The following is an 18,431-nucleotide window of genomic DNA, read 5'->3' on the forward strand; positions in this document are numbered from 1 at the left end:
CTCATCCTTTCCTGCTCATTTGATAAAAATCAAGGGTAATGAATGATCTAAAAAGTAGTAGGCAGATGTGAACATCAGCTTGAAATGCAGCTCATAAGAAATGAGAACATTGGTTTATACATCAACTAACTTTAATCAAAGCATGGAAACTTTTCAGCTCTGTTTAAATATGGGAAGATTTCCCTTTGCTGGCCAGCTAACCTATCTATGCCTGAACTCCTGGGTCTCCTATAAGCCACCTATATGATCCCATTCATTTCTATTTGTTCCTTTTGCTAATGTTGGCCTTTTAAATCTCTCTTCATTTGGAAGCACCATCCCTCCCAATACCTTTAACCATCCTCATTGCACTTTCATTGAAATCAATGGGGCTTTGCAAATTACCGTTGTACAGCTGACTCCATTATGCCCATTACAGATTTAAAAACATGATGACAAGAAGCTAATCTGTACGCACAACTCCCTCTCTTCTGCTGTAAATAACTCAGCCATATAATTTTTTAAATACTGAAGTGCCTAAATTATAGACTAACAATATGCAAAATTTCATCTTCAAGTAAGTCTATGTGTCTTGTTTTTTTGTAGCTAAGATAATACAGCATTTTTCACAGACTCAGCTAAACTGTGAAAGCTTGTTTGTTTTGTCTCACTCCTTGTTTAAAAACGGATAAAGGCATGTTGGGCCAATTTTATTTAAATAGGATGCTTGGAGACTAAGAAGTGAAGTGATGGAGTTTCAGTCCCACATAACAACAGTGATAGAGTTAATAGTCCTGCTTCCTTGCACAGCCCTTCAAAACGGGATCCGACAAACTCCTGATCACATTAAAAATCCCGTTCCCCTCATTAGCACCACGCCAGCAAGGAGGGAAGTGTCAGACTCAGCATCTGCCTGGACATCACCCAGCAGAAGCTGTTTTCACCATGGAACATCCCTCAGGCTCCAGGTGACCTCTCGACTTTTGGGCTTGGACCTTCCTCCAGGCACCATCACCCAGCTTACGAGGGGAATGCACAGCACCTTGCACCCACCCGACCCCACCATAGGAGCCCTAAGTGCCTCAAGCCTGTGCAATTCTTCCTGCTGTACCTTCCAGGCCCCTTGCTACTGAGCCACAGCAAGCAGAAGCCAGCTTGATGAAGGGGAAATGAAGCCCTGCAGCTGCTGCACCCCGTGCCAGTGCTTTCAGGGACCTTCTGTTGCCAACAGTCTGTGGTAGAGCTTTTCTTTGTGCCCTGGAGCCAGCGCAAAGAAGCAGGGGACAAAATGCACCAACCATGGTGACAGGGAGAATATGGGGGCACAGACAAGATGCTGTACCCTCTTCTGTGGTTCTTCAGCAGGGAGCTGAAAGAAACACAGCGGAGCTCGAAGCTGGGACAGCCAAATATGTCTGGTGCCAGAAAAGCAGGAGAAATCCCAGAGCTGGCTCCTGCTGGCACAGCCAGCCTCACATCATTGTCTCTGGGGCCAGGCAAAGCGGCAGCGTGCTGGTGGCACCACTGAGCCTTGAGGTGGCTCTTCTTGCCGGGGGCTGGGGCACTGTGGACATGTCCCACGTCCCAGCAAGGAGCCTCGCAGCACGCCCTTGAGATCAAGGCAAGACGCCACGGAAGGAATTAAAGCAGTTTTCCCCAAATAACTTTCCTCCTCCTGTGGGTGGGGATGATTTAGCCCATTGTGCCATCTCCGCCGCTGTGCAATTTATATTCACTGGGGTGCCAGAACCGCACAGTCTCCTCTAAATATAAGCAATTAACTCCCATTAGCATTAGCGGGAATCACTCAGGAGGCTATCCCCCATTATTGATTTTCTCGTTTTTGTACCAACTCAAAAAAATGTACAAAGAGAAGAAAATCACATAGTTAGTGGCTTTGGCTAAGTTAAGGCAGGCAAATTAGATTCATTATCATTCTCAAGCTAAACAGCGGGGCTTATTAGAATGTAGTTCATTTACATACTTTGATCTGATGGGTGTAGATACCTAATTATACAGCAGCCAGCAACTTATTTTTGATGTTTTTTATTAATTAATATTCAGTATTATAATTAAATGCACAGGCTGCTCTTCTGCAGATCCTTTTTTAGTTGTTTCTAAAACAAAAATTATTTTAGAAACATACCTGGAAAGCAGATGATCAGCAGCGGATTCTTCCACTGCACAACAGAACCATGCACTGCCCTTACTACAAGCGTGGCCCACAGCTTTGCCTGGGGTCCTGCGCCTCCTGGACCCAACCAGCACAGCTAGCAATGCCCCTGATGTTAACCCTGATACCTGAAATATGCTCCTTTAGGAGATCTATACCTCTAAATAATGAAACAGCTAATACAGGCATCCTCTCTTTAATGTAAATATTGTATTTTATATACTTACTTTTAAAACACCATTAAAGAAAAAATCAAGTACTGATGTGACTATCAGATTTGACTCTCAGTAGCTCCTGATACTGTATCATAACATAAAATTTTTAAGTCTATTATGAAGAGGGGAAAAATAAGGCTAGTTGTACTCAGTCCTCTATATTTTTTATGACAATCTTACATAAAACAGAGAGAAACACAGGAAATCCCCCACGGACACACAGGTAGTTTACATAAACACAGAAGGCCATGTTGTGTTCTCCGCATGGCCTCAAGAAGTAGGACTAACTTCTGCTGTTACCTGCACTGCTCCGTTCCCACAGGACGGGGAGCACTTGCATGCACGCTTAATATGAAGCACATGCCTTCAAGCATCTCTTGTGACGCTCTGTGTTTTAAAGAGTAGCACAGGATGTACATTTTGATGGAAAGCAGACTGCTCAGCGAATGACAAAGGTACATCCTTCTAGCAGTCACTACGATGGGACAGATACATGCCAATGAACCTGAGCACAGAATTCAGCCATATGAAAATGTATGGACATAAGACTAGAAGACACAAGTGGAGGCAGGACTTGGCTCAGGATTTCCAGATTAAATGCTTATATTATTTACTATGGTTGTGACTTGTGACAACAAAGCTGTACGTAGGGATGCATGCAGACTTTGAGAGCCTCACTGTGGCCCAGTGCCACGGGGTAGCAGCTTCAGATCTTAGAAGACATTCAAGTTATGCACCAATCTGCACCTGTTGGAGGTCTCTTGGTCTGCATAACTCAGAAGCCTCCTTTGCAAAGCAGGCATTTCTGCAAGAAAAGGCATATCCATCCTGCTACAACTCCATGAACTGCCTGCTGATTAGGTCATTAAAGAAACCAGCCGCGAGGGGTGGCATTATGTACGGATCACTATAAAGGAAATAATAGAAGAATAAATACAGCAAGCAAAGCTCACTAAGCCTTCAAACACAATGAACTTTTTCTCTAAGCAGACAGTGCCAAGCAAGCTGAAAAATTAATTTGCTATTTATTACCATTTTTGTTACGATTGGTATCTTTACAAGTCTGAGTCATTAGCATGTGCGTTTACAATTATCCTCTGAGCCTTGTAATGTCCTGTCATTTACCTCCAGGGATTTATGTCAGAATCCAACTTGGTTTGTAAGCGATCTTCCAGCAGGACAGAATGACAGCACCATTACAGCTCCCACCAGCAGATGATGGTAATGATATTATTATTCCCCTGATCAGCTTGGTGATGATTGTTTGAACTTTATCAGTATTAATAGAGAAAATAATAAAGGTATTAATATTTGAAAGCTCTCTGTATTGTGTTTAGTATCATATTATTGCTACATTTTATGGCAAGTACTTTGACATTTCAGTGAATTTCCATTTACAATATTACCACTATAATCTACTCATTTTATAATTGCTTCTGGATACTTGTAAGGTTTAATTTCTGATATTTCCTCTCAATCAAGGGACCTGCACTGAAATTGATATACAATTATCTTCGGAAATTTGCATTGTTAGTCTAGAGTTGTAGGGGCCTAGAACAGCCAAAAATACTCTGTGGCTCCTGGCCCAAATGAGACCTCCCTGACTTCTTGGGTTTCACAGTCACCAAGATTACTTCTACAGCAGAAGCATCCTCCTTGTTGTGGCTGCTAAAAACATCTGTGCTAATTGCATGCAAGGACAAAAGGTGCTGAACACCCAGGAAGACGGGACAGCCATAGGAAGGCTGGGAAGACAACTCAGCTCAGTGTTTACCTCTTCTTAGGAAAACAGCAGATAATCCAATATCATCAAGGATTCATGGCTCTGAACGTCTGCCATTTCCAATTCATAACCTTTCCGAAGTGCCCATGTTCGTATTTCTGCTTTCAACCTTTCCCAGTACCTCAGCTCCCTGCCCTACCTGTCCTTGTCCACAGCACTGATGAGCAGCTTCACGTTTGCCATTGAGTTTTACTGCCTAATAACAGTAGCTCAAATTTCCACCCACAAAAGCAGAACTTGGGCAGGTTTCCTCATTAGTAGAGGGTCTCTTCTCTTCCCTCTCATTTATCTCGTGCTTTTCCCTATCTTGACATACACATGCATCATCAGTGTAGTAAGTCCTTTGTCAGCTGGCTGTAGATCTGCCTGCCTAAGTGGGAAAAAAGAGCTAAAAGCACTGACTCTCACTATGGACTGTGAAATGTATTATATTTAAACAAAGGAAATGAATAAAATCTGAATATGTGACATGGGAGAGGGAGATTATTGTTTCAGAAAGATCTGGGGAAAAGTAAAATACTTTTAAAGGTAAATTGGTATCAAAAGATATTGCAGTGAGTCTTGAAGATGGACTCTAAGGAGCTCCAGCACCTCCAGGTACTGTCTGCTATGCCAAACCATAGATGTTTTGTCATCAACTAATTTAAAAAAGAACTTCAGGAAATTAATTGATGGAGAGAAACAAGCCATCAGATTAAGAGTTGTGGAATAAGCTTTCTGAATTGGGTCTTCGCAAGAGACTGATAAGAAGAAATGCAGAAAGGGGTACACTGCAGATAGATTTAGTAAAGCTGTAGCTTGTGAGCGTGTGTGGAAGACAGAGAAGGTGAGGAGCATATGAACCAGAATTTGCACTTCATTTCTGCCTTGTCATTATTTTTTAAAGCATTTTTGCAAACACTTGTGCTGTGCCACACTAACTTCCTTACATTGATGTAGTTGTTCCTGCAGAAGTACAAAGTTCATTCCAGTATCTGCACAGAACTTGGAATTTCCTAAACTATTTTTAACAACTTACATTAAGTTAATAAAGCTACAGTTTTGTACAGTTATGAGACCATATGTTCTGACTGCTCCAAACCCATTTTTCTAAAGCAAAAAACGTAAAAGAAAACTCTGACATTAAGGAAAACGCAAAGTGTAGTCTGTCACCTCCTTAACTTTTCGAGTGAGGCATCAAAAATGTAACCCAGTTGGTACCAGCAGAGGCATCAATTATTTCTTAGTTTGAGGTCCATCTTAAGCTAGCTATTTTCTCTACTCTCTAGCTCCAGAGCAGCTGTATATTAATATATCAATAGTTTGTAAATCAATGTCAGACATGTTATGTGACAGGTCCTATATGGGATATTGAGAGCGCTATGTGATACCAAAGGAAATGCCTCTGATATTTCACAGAATCATGTTCTCAGCAGCTCTCATGACAGCTGCCCCCCAGTCTTCACAGCTGAAAATGGGGTGCCGTGGAGGGAGAGCAGAACTGATAGGGAAGGTGCTTCAACAGCAGCCTGTTCACTAGGCAATTCATGGCACAGCATTATTCTAGCTCTTCGGAGCCCTGTTCACCCATGACTCCCTGAAAAGATGCTTTTAAACAGAAAAGATAAATGGTGTTCATAGGAAAGCCAGGCCTATTAAATAGTGCCCAGGCCCAGGCATTTATTTCAGATGAAGGGCTAAATCCCAACACTTAAGAAACAATTTCAGTTTTAAATTTTTGCTGTTAAAATTCTGACTGTATAAGATGTGAGATCAAGAGATGTGATCTAAGGATCTACTATCCAAACAGACAGAATACACTTGCATTAGGAAGACGACTTAGTTACCAGACATGGCACAGAAAGAACGAACTGTGGTTGTTTTAAGAGCCAAGGCTTCTTCGCTTCCATTTGCATACTTACTCACCTAAGCAGCACACAGAAATGCCATCATCCAAGACCACAACATTTCCTGTTCTCTTCAATGCCATTTGTTCAAGTTTCTTCCCAGTCTTCAACCTGACCACAGATTTGCATCTTTGCTTTGCATCCTAGAGCCGGAAGCCTTGACATTCCCCGTGAACTCAGCAAGCAGTGCTAAGAGCACTCTCATTAGCCCAGGATCTCATGTAGCTCTCAAGAGCTCAAGCCTGCATCGGGTCTGAATTTGTGCCAATGTCTGATTGCAGCAGAAGTAACATTAAAGGAAACCCCTAGGCTAGTCGGCTGGCTTACAATTGTATTAGCCTCACTGTCTTTGTCAGGCTTGTTCTCCATGGAATTGTATATCCACTTAAGGTTATGAATTTGATTTATCTTCAAGATTTTAGGTGAGTTTCAATCTTTGTGGCAGCAAAAGAACAATAGTGTGGAGCAGAAGATACAGGGAAGATATATGTGTGTGAATTTACCACACACAGCTTTGTCAAGGCGCTCCAGTCCTGATTTGCAGACTTTTGCAGCATGCATTTCTTGTGTAGGGATACTAAATTAGTTCTGATTTACACCATTGTGGGGAGCATGAAAAAATACTAATCTGAGCCAACAAAACAAACACACATTTGAACTGAGGTGTCAGGAGGTACAGACATATTGCACCACCTGCACTACTTGTGGGATGCTCCTTCCAGTCAATTCTACAGCAAATTCACTTTGAGCTAAACTTGTGTGGTGTTAAATTACAATTGTATTGATTTTTCACAGCATTAATTTCATGGTGACGCTTCAAACTGCTTAAGGCTTTATCCAGAATAGTGCTGAACTCTGAACAAGAACAGAATAGAGGAATATTTAATGAATCAGAAAAGGTCACTGTAAGATACCATGTAAGCTGCACCATGTACCACAAGCTATGTTCTTCTGTCAGTCCCATGGAAGCAACTGCTCCAGAACCAGAGAACCGTCTTTTACAGCAGATTTCTACACGCTGTTTGTTGTAAACATGGAATTTGCTTCAGAGTTGTTTCTAATTGACACTCACAAGTATAACCAAAAACACATTTTGGATCTTATTAACATCCTCTGACCACCTGGCAAAGAACCATGATACCTCCAAGCTGAAGGTTAACAAGGTACAACCCATGCCTGAATTTTAGATGACGCCAAAATATTATATCCATCTACATTGCTGTTCATATGCATCTTTCACTTTGCTGCAAGAGACCTAAACCTTGCATTTTTCAAACCAGTGGGAGTTTTGCTTGAGGAAGAAATGAAAGATTATTGCCGCAGAAAACACAAAGTCAGTAATTTGGCAGCCTGATTTTATAATAATCTTTGTCTAATGATTATTTAATATTGTACTAGGCTATTTAAAAGAGTATTCTACAAAGTGTTGGAGCTTTCCTTTCAAAGCTTATGTAAAATGTGGTTTGTAATTAGAAGCCTTAGATATGTAATGTGTGTGAGAGAATATTAGTATTCCATAAAAGCTGCTGTCAGTATAAGTTATATGGAGGAGCACAAAATAATATGAATACTTACTAGCTAAAATAATTTGTTAGAAATAGATTTGTGAGATTTCGTATACCCTCCAACTTGGAAATTTAAAATATTTTTCTTCCTTTAAATTCTACCCTAAACAAATGGGTTAGGAACTATGACCAGAAGTGACCTTAGCACTAAGGGAATATATTAAAATTTACTTTTAAGTTCTTCAAAGCATTTCACCTTAGTCGAGTAGAGACACTGGAATTATTTACAGAGCCTGTTACCGCAGCACTGAAAATGACTCACCAGGGCAAACACTGATGGGAACAGGATGGCATTCCCCCCCTGCCTCAGTTCCAAAAATCCCAACCACTGCTGCCTCTCCGGCTCCAGCCCAGCCCATCCCCACCACCTCTGGCGCAACCTCGGCTCGTCCTCTGTGCACGGTCAGGGCAATAAAACGAAACACGGCGCTGTGGATCGTTTTGGACAGCCTTCCCCCGGTGAGGATGGGGAGGAAGGCAGCGTGCGGGCCTGCAGAGCTCGGCAGGCAGCGGCAGAGGGCAGCCGCACCGCGCCGCTGCGCTCCCCGAGTGGCCGAGCCCCGCGCAGCGCAAAGCGCCCCTCCATCTGCTCCGCCCCCCCGGCAATTCTTGGGGCGCTCAGGGCGAGAGCAGAAGGAAAAAAAATAAAAGGAAAAAAATAAAAAAATATAAAAAAAAAAAAAAGAAAGAAAGAAAAAAAGAAACAAAAAGCAAGCCATCACCATTTCCTGCTCAGACCATTGAATCCTGCGCAAAGGGTGCCAATGGTGCGAGCTGGATACAGCCACTAGGCACCAGAGAAGCAAGGGACCAGCAGTTCTCAAATTGCCTAAAGCTGGGGTGAGATTTTTAAAAGCCAGGCATAATTGCATCGTCTGTTACACGATCCTGACACGCGGCTGCTAAAATCGCTAATACGAAGAGAATATCTAAATAGACCTGTCTGTGTGCTTCCTGGCTTTGTGGTGGCTTGAGTTCTCCCTTTGCAAAGCTGTTCTCTCAGCATATTCCTTTTCTGACCTAGATAAAATAATTTCTTATTCTTCATCTACTTCTGTAAGGTAATGGCATGGTGAAGAATGTGACGTGCACGCTACAGATGGCACTGAAGGAATCTAAAAATACAGCAAGTTTTACAGGAGAGGTTTTGTAAGGTGGCTGTCTCCTCCTTGACATCACTATTCAGCTGGCTATTGGAATGGGACTAATTTAATTAAGAGAACAGCTCAGATAAAACATTTTTGTCAGATTCTCCAAGTCCTATTCACCTTGCTTGAGAACTCAAGCAAGTCTTCTTTCCTGCAGTCCAGGATCACACCCCCTGGCACGCCAGCTTAGCTGAGCACAGCAACAATTGGAGCAATTGGCACAAAGCAAGCTACTGAAGTTAATGTAAAGATTATCATATTATTTTTCCAACGGTGACCCAATGGTCAAGGCAACTGCTGGCAAGAAATTGTTCACTGCAGTCTTGATCTTCTACTCCTCAAAAGCTTCAGGTGAATTTTATTTGCAGTATTTGGTCCCAAACTCCTCACAGCTTGCCACTAGTGCATTTCAGTCCTCTGATTTCCAAATGATCTGAAGCAAAAGTAGCTATTTCTAAGCAACTGTGGCTTTTTTTTTTTTTTTTTTTTTTTTTTAAGGATCAACACTATTGTTTTCCCTTTTTGTGAGAAACGTAAGCAGAATGGTGAGACCCTAACACAGTTAAGGTACAGGCCTGGATGTTAATTTGACTGTACTTCAGTCTTTCCTAGCATTTCCTTATAGCGAATTTCTGTAGCTGATTTCAGTAAGTGACCAACTACTGCACATCCGCTTTGCATGTTAAAACAAAGAGCATTTTTTCAGGAAAGAAAAAGCTGGGGAAGATGGGTTTGTGGCTAAACAATGCAGTTCTTCAGATCCTAAACAGAAATGCTGGGGAGGTGGCTGATGAGGAAAGAAAAGGGAAGAAAGCGAGCCAAAAAGAAGGGGTTAACAGAAGTTTTCCAATCTAACATTCCCAAACACACAAACAACAACAAAAAAGCTCCTATCTGACCAAGGTAGAAGAGTGTTAGAAGGATGTAATGCACTCCCTGCAGCATTTCAAACTCAACTTCAAATCTAGGTCTCTTTCCGCATAGCATGTTCATTGCTTGCAGCAAAAACGGGTTCTTTTAAAGAGGATGTTCCTTTATCATCATAGAACCAGCAGTTTCAGATTTCATACTTGTGATCTCAATGGCTTGCAGGAATTTATATTCAGAACACAACTTTCGTGTATAAAACTGGAGAAGAAAAAATGTTGGACAATGTATTTACGTATCACTCAGCAATCAGTGAGAGGGGACTGGAACATCTTAGCTGCCCCAACATTGTTTTTCAGACTTTGGGAAACAAGAAGGGGGAAGACCAAAAATTTTTTTTGCTTTATATGCAGTTTGAGAAGTGGCAAGTTTGAGTTGTGCCTCTATTAATTATTTATTGCCTTATTGTTAAGAAACTGTTTCCTAAGGAAACGAGCAGTTTGTAGGCCTTCAGATTTCCCTGTTAAAACCTGAAATGACAAAATGGCTATTTTAGCACATCTGAGTGTATGTACAAAGGCTCGCGCTATTCATTTACCCTAGCTAGCACTCCTAATTATTCTCTCATCTGAGATCTGCATTTCCCTGGTTTGATAAATTATAAGGTAGTCTGCTCAAACATCAGTCTTCCTCAAGCACAGATTTTCATGCAGTCATGTACACAGAGGGTAAGTGATACTACAATGTTCTTGGTACTTTGCAGGATTAAGAGCTCAGAATGGTTTGCTCATTCAAGACCCTTTAAAAGTCTTGATGACACCTTTTCCATACAACATGTTTCAAAAACAGACATACGATACAGCATTCGAGGCTTAGAGTACCTCTTCTAAGTGGTCCAAATCTTCCTCTAGCGCCTTAGCAAACTCATATTAATAAAAACCAGAAGCAAGCCAGATTTGTATTATTTTTTTCCTAGTCAAGAATGAAGCCAATCTGGTCCAAACAGCCATTGCAAAAATGCACACATGAGACCAAAGGCAGAGGCTGGAGATGCCACAGCCCTAGACCCACATGGTGATCTTCAAGAGGAACCTTGTGCCTGCTGCCCTGGTGGCCAGAGCAGAGACTTCATGCTGCAGAGAGCTCCTGCAACGAAAGACCTCCCACCCACAAGAACCTCGCTCACGGATATGTCTCACTGGTATACTGACTTTCGCAACATGGCATGAGAGCTAACTCAACATGAATTTCCTGGTGTTTGAGACATTATAGGCATTATTTATTCTTTCTTTTTTTACCTACCACATTTTTAATTAAATTAAATTCCCCATGCATGGTTAGCTATAAAGCGTGTATTACTTACCTGCATCTTCAGATCTTTTACAGTCCCGTGGGTAAATCCATAATTAGTTGGTTTTGTAAAATGAGTATTATTTACTCGACAGGCCAGAATGGCTCTAAAGGAATTGTCCTCATGTCTTGGTTAAGTGCATAATTAGGCAGGTTTTTAAAACCCATATTAAGTTCCCTACATCGAAGCCCTTACACTTCATTTGTTAAATATTCATTTTTTTATTTTTTTATTTTTTAATATGTATTATTTACTCAATCAGCCAAGACAGCATGTAATTATGTATTTAGGACATGTGCAATGCATAATAAAAAACACTCATGAAAATGTATGGAAAAAATTACTGTGCACAATTAGTTACTTTTTAAGTCACCATGTCCTCACCACTTCCACCATTTCCTCTCAAATATCGAGTATGTTCAGAAGAGCAACATTTCATTAAAAAGTGTTTAATCAAGCACTGCATAATGTTATACATACACACACATTTACCTAAACTTACTTAAACTTTCAGACTCATTTCATATACAAAGAGAGTATTTGTCCTCTTTTCCAAGGACTAATGTTACTAAATACCTTTGAGTAAAACTTTATTTTACATTCCTACTTACCTTAACCTCTGGGACAGATATTCATTCTCGTTCCACTGAAGAAGGCAGAGGCGTATTAATCTGAAAATCAGGGGGTCTGAATCATTGCATCCTAGACATCATGCACTATTGCTTTCCAGCGGATATTTTGAGGCATAAAGGTTAGGAGTTGGACAAGTACCTGTAAGTACGTTCACAACATAGCAAGGGAGCACTTCCACAGTGATGATATCTTCTGGGAATAAAAAACTGCAAAAAGCCCATGTATCATTTTCACGTATTTCTGAGATCATATGCAGGATGAGAGCTGGGCCTAGGCTTTGAGGGCTCTGAACAGCAATGCTGTAGTCAGTTTACGTGGCAATGTTTTGGTAGAAGAGGGAAATAGCACTGTTTTGTGAGAAAATATACAAGAAACATCATGTTAAATAACACATATCAATGTCTATAAATACCTGAGATATTTATGTGGGAGACACAGGGATATGGCCAACTGCTTTTCAGTGGTCTGTGGGGACAGGACAAGGGGCAATGGCCACAAAATGGAGCACACGAAGTTCCGCACCACTACGCGAAAGAACTTCTTCACGGTGAGGGTGATGGAGCACAGGAACAGGCTGCCCAGGGAGGCTGTGGAGTCTCTGCAGATACTCAAGCCCCGTCTGGACACCTACTTGTGCAACCTGCTCTAGGAAACCTGCTTTGGCAGGGGAGTAGGACCCGATGATCTCTGGAGGTCCCTTCCAACCCCTACAATTCTGGGAAACGAGCCCCACAACGCCTAGGTTTCTCTATCTTCTGTTTAACCTATTGGAGTAACAGCTCCATTAATACAATGTTTCCACAGTCTTCTCACACTTGGATTACCCCTAACAATTGAAAACAGGAAGATGCAGTCTTTCTAGACCTGGCTTGCATGGATAAGAACCCCTGGTTTTGAAGACGACATTGAATGGCGAGTTGCGTAGTGGGGCCTTGGTCCTTGCACAGTCCACAGACCCAAAAGTTTGCAGAGCGGAAACTTTGCAGAGCTGCACGAACACTGAAGATCCAGTTCTGCAAGAAGCTGATGCCAAAGCTACATGGCACTGGGCAGTTTGGGTGAGGAAGAACGAGACTGGCATTCTCATGGTGCATGGCTTAACCAAGTTCAGTCCTGTGGGCTGTGTCAACAGAACTGGCTGTGGTTTGTACCCTTGCAGGACACTGAGGACCCAATTTCATGTCTGTGGGCAGCACGGCTAAGCGGGCAGCGTGCTCTGTGTCACCGGGGACAGAGGAGGGATCGACTGATGGGCAATGTCAGTGTGCCCTGCACAATGCTGCCGCCACCTTGCTGGAGCAGTTGGCGTGCTCCTAGCGCCAAAATGTGCCACTTAGAGCGCCGGGGACAAGGCGAGGCAGAGCTCCAAGAGGAGGTGGTGTCAGGAAAGCCTCATGGCTCCCGCCAGGCCTCAGCCCTGGGAGCCCAGCCCCGCCCTGCGGCCTCCTGGCGCCCATCGGCTGCCCCAGCTCCATGCTGCCTAGCAACAAGCGCCAGCGGCCTCGCTATTGGCTGCGCCCAGAGGCACCAAGGCAATGGGGCGGCCAATGGGGTGGCGCCTGGCTGTGATGGAACAGAGGTGTCACAGAGCAGGGTGGGTGACATGGGGCTGGCGGTGCTGGGGCTGCGGCACTCCGGCCACGGTGGCGCACGGGCGAGGGGCGGCGTTTGGGCTGCTCGTGGTCCCTGAGGAGTGCAGCTGTGTGCAGCTTCTGGCGTATTCTTCATTGCGGCCCATGAGGAGTTCATCGTTCAGCGTTTTGGGATCTCTTCACCACGTTTCCTCTAAGGAGAGCTTCATCGTCCAGCTTTTGGTGTTTCTCTACTGCAGCCTCAGAGGAGTGCCTTCTTGAGCAGCTTTTGCTATTTTCTTCACTACATCGCGGAGGAGCTCTTCATCGTGCAGCTTTTGGGGGTTTTCCCCACACCACGTTTCCCCTGAGGAGGGCTTCACTATTCAGCTCATCGTGTTTTCTTCACTGTGGCGCTTGAGGAGAAATTCTTCGTGGAGCTTTTTTGTGGTTTCTTCACCTTGTGGCCCCTGAGGAGTTCTTCGTCGCGCAGCTTTTGGGCTTCTCTTCACTTTGCGACTCCGGAGGAATGCATCATCGTGCAGCTTGTGGTGTTTTCTTCACTACGGCCCTGAGGAGTTCATCGCACAGCTTGTGGTGTTTTCTTCTACTCGGCCACATTTTGGTGTTGTCTTCACTACGGCCCTGAGGAGTTCTTCAGCATGCAGCTTGTGGTGTTTTCTTCTACTCGGCCCTGAGGAGCTCTGCACCATCCAGCCTTTGGGGTTCTTCGCCACGTTTTCCCTGAGGAGAGCTTCATCATGCCAATTTTGGTGTTTTCCCCTTCAAGCCACTGAGAAGTGCTTCATCTTCTAACATTTGCTGTGTTGTTGTTTTTTTTTTTTTTTCTCATTCCAAGCCCTGAGGAATCCTTTCTTGAGGAGCTTTTGCTGGTTTCTTTCTTTTGCAACTTGAGGAGTGCTTCTGCGTCCACCTTTTTGTGTTTCCTTCACTGCGTTTCCACTGAGGATGCCTTCATTGTGCAGCTTTTGGGGTTCTTCACACCACGTTTCCCCTGAGGAGGGCTTCATCATTCAGCTTTCTGCATTTTCTTCACTGTGGCGCTGAAGGAGTATTTCTTCATGGAGCTTTTTGTGGTTTCTTCACCTTGTGGTCCCTGAGGAGTTCTTCATCGCGCAGCTTTTGGGCTTCTCTTCACTTTGCAACTCCGGAGGAATGCATCATCGTGCAGCTTGTTGTATTTTCTTCACTACAGCCCTGAGGAGTTCATCGTACAGCTTGTGGTGTTTTCTTCTACTCGGCCACATTTAGGTGTTGTCTTCACTACGGCCCTGAGGAGCTCTGCACCATCCAGCCTTTGGGGTTCTTCGCCACGTTTTCCCTGAGGAGACCTTCATCATGCCCATTTTGGTGGTGTTTTCCCCTTCCAGCCCCTGAGATATCCTTCATCTTCTAACATCTGGTGGTTTTTTTTTCTCATTCTAGGCCCGGAGGAGTGCTTCTGCATGCAGCTTCTGGCGTATTCTTCATTGCGGACCACGAGGAGTTCTTCATTGTTCAGCTTTTTGGGATCTCTTCACCACATGTCCTCTAAGGAGAGCTTCATTGTCCAGCTTTTGGTGTTTCTCCACTGCAGCCTCTGAGGAGTGCCTTCTTGAGCAGCTTTTGCTATTTTCTTCACTACGTCGCGGAGGAGCTCTTCATCGTGCAGCTTTTGGGGGTTTTCCCCACACCACGTTTCCCCTGAGGAGGGCTTCATCAATCAGCGTTTTGCATTTTCTTCATTGTGGTGCTTGAGGAGTAATTCTTCGTGGAGCTTTTTGTGGTTTCTTCACCTTGTGGCCCCGAGGAGGTCTTCATCGCGCAGCTTTTGGGTTTCTCTTCACTTTGTGACTCCGGAGGAATGCATCATCGTGCAGTTTGTGGTATTTTCTTCACTACGGCCCTGAGGAGTTCATCGTACAGCTTGTGGTGTTTTCTTCTACTCGGCCATATTTTGGTGTTGTCTTCACTACGGCCCTGAGGAGCTCTGCACCATCCAGCCTTTGGGGTTCTTCGCCACGTTTTCCCTGAGGTGACCTTCATCATGCCCATTTTGGTTGTGTTTTCCCCTTCCAGCCCCTGAGATATCCTTCATCTTCTAACACCTGGTGTTTTTTTTTCTCATTCTAGGCCCCGAGGAGTGCTTCTGCATGCAGCTTCTGGCGTATTCTTCACTACGGCCCATGAGGAGTTCTTCATGGTTCAGCTTTTTGGGATCTCTTCACCACGTTTCCTCTAAGGAGAGCTTCATCGTCCAGCTTTTGGTGTTTCTCTACTGCAGCCTCAGAGGAGTGCCTTCTTGAGCAGCTTTTGCTATTTCTTCACTACGTCGCGGAGGAGCTCTTCATCGTGCAGCTTTTGGGGGTTTTCCCCACACCGCGTTTCCCGTGAGGAGGGCTTCACTATTCAGCTCATCGTGTTTTCTTCACTGTGGTGCTTGAGGAGAAATTCTTCATGGAGGTTTTTGGGGTTTCTTCACCTTGTGGCCCCTGAGGAGGTCTTCATCGCGCAGCTTTTGGGCTTCTCTTCACTTTGCGACTCCGGAGGAATGCATCATCGTGCCGCTTGTGGTGTTTTCTTCACTACGGCCCTGAGGAGTTCATCGCACAGCTTGTGGTGTTTTCTTCTACTCGGCCACATTTTGGTGTTGTCTTCACTACGGCCCTGAGGAGTTCTTCAGCATGCAGCTTGTGGTGTTTTCTTCTACTCGGCCCTGAGGAGCTTTGCAGCATCCAGCCTTTCGGGTTCTTCGCCATGTTTTCCCTGAGGAGAGCTTCATCATGCCAATTTTGGTGTTTTCCCCTCTTGTTTTTTTTTTTTGTTTTTTTTTTTTTTTTTTTTGCATTCCAAGCCCTGAGGAGTGCTTTCTTGAGGAGCTTTTGCTGGTTTCTTTCTTTTGCAACTTGAGGAGTGCTTCTGCGTCCACCTTTTTGTGTTTCCTTCACTGCGTTTCCACTGAGGATGCCTTCATTGTGCAGCTTTTGGGGTTCTTCACACCACGTTTCCCCTGAGGAGGGCTTCATCATTCAGCTTTCTGCATTTTCTTCACTGTGGCGCTGAAGGAGTATTTCTTCATGGAGCTTTTTGTGGTTTCTTCACCTTGTGGTCCCTGAGGAGTTCTTCATCGCGCAGCTTTTGGGCTTCTCTTCACTTTGCGACTCCGGAGGAATGCATCATCGTGCAGCTTGTTGTATTTTCTTCACTACGGCCCTGAGGAGTTCATCGTACAGCTTGTGGTGTTTTCTTCTACTCGGCCACATTTAGGTGTTGTCTTCACTACGGCCCTGAGGAGCTCTGCACCATCCAGCCTTTGGGGTTCTTCGCCACGTTTTCCCTGAGGAGACCTTCATCATGCCCATTTTGGTGGTGTTTTCCCCTTCCAGCCACTGAGATATCCTTCATCTTCTAACATCTGGTGGTTTTTTTTTCTCATTCTAGGCCCGGAGGAGTGCTTCTGCATGCAGCTTCTGGCGTATTCTTCATTGCGGACCACGAGGAGTTCTTCATCGTTCAGCTTTTCGGGATCTCTTCACCACGTTTCCTCTAAGGAGAGCTTCATCGTCCAGCTTTTGGTGTTTCTCCACTGCAGCCTCTGAGGAGTGCCTTCTTGAGCAGCTTTTGCTATTTTCTTCACTACGTCGCGGAGGAGATCTTCATCGTGCAGCTTTTGGGGGTTTTCCCCACACCACGTTTCCCCAGAGGAGGGCTTCACTATTCAGCTCATCGTGTTTTCTTCACTGTGGCACTTGAGGAGAAATTCTTCGTGGAGCTTTTTGTGGTTTCTTCACCTTGTGGCCCCTGAAGTGTGCTTCTGCATGTGGCTTTTGGTGTGTTCTTCACTACGGCCCTGAGGAGTTCTTCATCGTTCAGCTTTTTGGGATCTCTTCACCACGTTTCCTCTAAGGAGAGCTTCATCGTCCAGCTTTTGGTGTTTCTCTACTGCAGCCTCAGAGGAGTGCCTTCTTGAGCAGCTTTTGTTATTTTCTTCACTACATCGCGGAGGAGCTCTTCATTGTGCAGATTTTGGGGGTTTTCCCCACACCACGTTTCCCCTGAGGAGGGCTTCATCAATCAGCGTTTTGCATTTTCTTCATTGTGGTGCTTGAGGAGTAATTCTTCGTGGAGCTTTTTGTGGTTTCTTCACCTTGTGGCCCCGAGGAGGTCTTCATCGCGCAGCTTTTGGGTTTCTCTTCACTTTGTGACTCCGGAGGAATGCATCATCGTGCAGTTTGTGGTATTTTCTTCACTACGGCCCTGAGGAGTTCATCGTACAGCTTGTGGTGTTTTCTTCTACTCGGCCATATTTTGGTGTTGTCTTCACTACGGCCCTGAGGAGCTCTGCACCATCCAGCCTTTGGGGTTCTTCGCCACGTTTTCCCTGAGGTGACCTTCATCATGCCCATTTTGGTTGTGTTTTCCCCTTCCAGCCCCTGAGATATCCTTCATCTTCTAACACCTGGTGTTTTTTTTTCTCATTCTAGGCCCCGAGGAGTGCTTCTGCATGCAGCTTCTGGCGTATTCTTCACTACGGCCCATGAGGAGTTCTTCATGGTTCAGCTTTTTGGGATCTCTTCACCACGTTTCCTCTAAGGAGAGCTTCATCGTCCAGCTTTTGGTGTTTCTCCACTGCAGCCTCAGAGGAGTGCCTTCTTGAGCAGCTTTTGCTATTTCTTCACTACGTCGCGGAGGAGCTCTTCATCGTGCAGCTTTTGGGGGTTTTCCCCACACCGCGTTTCCCGTGAGGAGGGCTTCACTATTCAGCTCATCGTGTTTTCTTCACTGTGGTGCTTGAGGAGAAATTCTTCATGGAGGTTTTTGGGGTTTCTTCACCTTGTGGCCCCTGAGGAGGTCTTCATCGCGCAGCTTTTGGGCTTCTCTTCACTTTGCGACTCCGGAGGAATGCATCATCGTGCCGCTTGTGGTGTTTTCTTCACTACGGCCCTGAGGAGTTCATCGCACAGCTTGTGGTGTTTTCTTCTACTCGGCCACATTTTGGTGTTGTCTTCACTACGGCCCTGAGGAGTTCTTCAGCATGCAGCTTGTGGTGTTTTCTTCTACTCGGCCCTGAGGAGCTTTGCAGCATCCAGCCTTTCGGGTTCTTCGCCATGTTTTCCCTGAGGAGAGCTTCATCATGCCAATTTTGGTGTTTTCCCCTCTTGTTTTTTTTTTTTTGTTTTTTTTTTTTTTTTTTTTTCATTCCAAGCCCTGAGGAGTGCTTTCTTGAGGAGCTTTTGCTGGTTTCTTTCTTTTGCAACTT

The sequence above is a fragment of the Anas platyrhynchos genome, chromosome 3 (assembly GCF_047663525.1).
Source record: "Anas platyrhynchos isolate ZD024472 breed Pekin duck chromosome 3, IASCAAS_PekinDuck_T2T, whole genome shotgun sequence".
NCBI classification, from domain to species: Eukaryota; Metazoa; Chordata; class Aves; order Anseriformes; family Anatidae; genus Anas; species Anas platyrhynchos.